Source organism: Sturnus vulgaris, chromosome 14 (assembly GCF_052056855.1).
Source record: "Sturnus vulgaris isolate bStuVul1 chromosome 14, bStuVul1.hap1, whole genome shotgun sequence".
Lineage (NCBI taxonomy): Eukaryota > Metazoa > Chordata > Aves > Passeriformes > Sturnidae > Sturnus > Sturnus vulgaris.
The window spans coordinates 10,520,741-10,524,188 of NC_142256.1; positions in this window are offsets into that span (position 1 = coordinate 10,520,741).

Consider the following 3,448-nt stretch of genomic DNA (forward strand, 5'->3'; position numbering starts at 1 on the left):
GCCGGGGGCGCGCGGGCGGCGGGCGGGCAGCGCCGCGCTGCCGCCGCTGTCACCTGCCCCGCGCCGCCGCCGCCATGCCCGCGCCGCCCCCGCCGCGCCCCGCCGCCGCCGCCCGCCCCGGTCCCGGTCCCGGCCTCGGGCATGCCCCGGCCGCCCTCACTCGGCTTTCCGCTTGCCCCGGCGCGGTGCCGGGGCCGCGCCGCGCCCGCCGCCGCCGCCGCCCGGCCCCATCGCCCTCAGTCTGTCGCCATCTTCGGCCGCGCCGCCAACACCTTGAGGAGCCGCGAGCGCTGCGCCTGCGCGCTGCCTCCGCTCCGCCGGCACCGGCACGGCCGCGGCCCGGCCCGGCCGGCGCTGCCGAGGTGCTGAAGGACAGCTCCGATCCGCTCCGCTCCGCCGGGCCGGGCTGAGCCGAGCCGAGCCGAGCCGGGCCGGGACACCCCGCCCCGCACACTGCCGCTGCCCCGGCGGCAGCTCCGCGCTCAGCTTCATCCTCACCCTGACTGTCACCTGCACCCTCAGCCTCACCCTCAGCCGCATCCCTTCCCCATCCTCGCCGCCACTTCACCCCCACTGTCATCCTCACCCTCATCCTTACCTTTGCCGTCATCTTCACACTCATCCTCATCCTCACCCTCACTTGAATCCTCATCCTCACCTCCATCCTCACCCTCATGGTCCCGTCCCCATCCCCGGTGTCAACAGGTCCCGGTGGAGAGGGGCCATGGGGGCTCCAGCAGCAGCCACCCACACGGTGCTGTCCTCTGAGAGGGTGTCCCCTCACTGCCCACACACCCTCAGCCCCACAAAGAGCCCCCAGTGATTCCTTTTCTGGGGGATTGGGAGAGGGATATCACCAAACAGCAAAAGCAGCTTCCAGGGACATCCCTTATTCATGTCCCTAAATCCCTGTTTAAGGGTCCTTGGCATGGCCAGATCCTGAGGGACCATCAGCTCCCTGGGAATGGAAAATAAAGAGCAGCTGAGGGAGTTGGGAAAGAGGCTCAGCCTGGAGAAAAGGAGGCTCAGGGGGAACTTCTGGCTCTGCATAACTCACTCACAAGAGGGGGCAGCGGGGAGAGTTGGGCTCTGCTGCCAGGGAACAGGAACAGGACGAGAGGAAACGTCCATTAGTTGCACCAGTGGAGGTTTAGGTGGGATATTAGGGAAATTTTCTTCACTGAAAAGGTGGTCAGGCATTGAAACAGAACCCAAGGGAAGCAGTGAAGTCACTGTCCCTGGAAGTGGTCAAAATCATGTGGATGTGACAATTGGGAATACAGATTAATGGTGGTCTTGGTGATGCTGGGGGTGATGGTTGGACTAAACTGCCTCTGAGAGTCACTCGAACTCAAATGACTTCGTAATTTTATGGATGTGAAACCCCAGTGTACACAGAACAGAGGGCAGAACCTGCTTGGAGGCTCCTTCTCCATCCACAAAGCCATCCTCAGCCTTGGGCACTACCCGGGCTGTAGGAATTGGTTCAGGTGTTCCTATTCCTGGGGTTTTCCTCAAGCTCTGTCCCAAAATGAACCAGTTCCTTGGAGGCCAAGAGGTGCTGGCGCTGGTTACCCAAACTCCCTCAGGAGAGTGGGATTCTGCAGGCACAGGGAAAGACGTGGAGGATTTTTCCTTCTCCTGGTTATCATCTTAACCTGTGAGGAAGCCATGGGAAAGGGGCTCTCATGGAGAAGCTGTCACCTCAGCTGGTGCCTTTAGTCACAAAGGCCACGGTGTGTGAGCTGCTCACGCTCCAACAGCTCAGCCCTGGCTGAGGCACCGAGGGAGGAAACACCTGGTGCAGAGCCAGGAGAGGTTTTACAGCCGGAACGAACAAATGTTGAACATCACCGCGAGTGATATAAGGATCTGCAACCCAGGCTCTTCTGAGCCGTGGCACAGACACCTGTGACTCCCTCAGGGGCTGCTTCCCTCTGGCTCTTCCACCCCATCCCTTCCTGCTTCTCCAGCATGTTCACAGTCCTGCTGGGAGGAGATGCTGGAGTAGCTGAGAGTGCTGTTCCTGCAGGTCTGGGGTTCCTGTGGTGGTTTTCTTCCCCAGGGCTGTCTGTGCTTGCTCTGTGCATGCAGGATCAGACCAATGTTTGAGGAATCACTGGATGCTTTGGGTTGGAAGGGACTTTTAAACATCACCTTGTCCATCCCCCTGCCATAGACAGGGACAGCTTCCACTCACCCAGGTTGCTCCAACCTGGGCTTGGACACTTTCAGGGAATCCAGGAGCAGCCTCGGCTTCTCTGGGCAACCTGTGCCAGGGTCTCCCCACCTCACCACCCTCACAGGGAAGAATTTCTTATCAATATCTCATCTAAATTTCCCTTCTCTTGAGTTTAAAGCCATTCCCCCTTGTCCTATCACTCCATGTCTCAGGGGGAGTGCTGCAGGCAGGAGATCAGCACTATCCTGTCCTGTCCAGGTCTAGGAAGAGCTGAGACAGTAACAGAGACACTCCAAGCCTTGTGCATCTTGTTAGTTATGGGACACTGAGCCCTGCTGTCCTTTCTCTCTTATTTCCTTATTGCCCACAAAGCCCCACTCATTCCCATCCTTTTTCAGCTTTTTACCCAGCCTGAGGACTCAGCTTTCTTCCTGCCCCACAACTCCCGGTCCTTTTGTGTCCCTGAGGCTGAATGAAACCTGGGAGGGAGGGCATTGAGAGGGTATCCCAGAGAGCCACCGGGCAGGAAGAGGGCATCCCTGACCTCTGCTCCCCTCTCCTGTGCTCCCACAGGGCTGTGACAGGAGCTCATCCCTCCCCTTCCCTTTGGGAGTGGTTCTTCCACCACAGAGCCTGTGCCCAGCTCAGCATCACCTGCTGAGATGAGGCTGCACCAGCCCTGTTTGCTGATGGCTCCGTTTCCAGGGCACAGTGCTATTTCCACCCAGGAGTTTCCTCTGCCTGGGAAAACATTATCTGCTCCTCCCACTCCCTGCAAAACCAGCGGCTCACACATGACCCTTCAGGAGAGAACAGCTTTGCTCAGCCCTCCTCTGGCTTCTCTCCCTCTACTGCTGCTGCTGGTGTGCTAAGGGCAGCGTTGTGTGAATGTTTTACTGCCAGTATTCCAAGGGAAATGTGGTTCATGGATGCTTTTCTTCTCCAAGTGGATATGGACAGGCTGATTCTCAGGTGGGAGAGGCAGTTCTGACAGCCCCTGTCTCCAGGAGGATTCCCTGGGGAATTTGGAGTTTCCATGATTACCTGTGAGACAGATCCTTGGTGGGGATAACTAGGGAGGAAGTCACCATCAGCACAAGGAGTTTTATCACTGCTCCAGCCAAGGCTTGGCCTGGCCCTGGCAAAGGGCTTCAATGATGGATTTTTATGGGATTGTGATCACACCCCTTGTTTGTCATGCGGTGACAGTCCTGGCAAGCCCTGCTGTCCCCCCAGCTCCCAGGAAGGAGTTAAGGGACACCCACA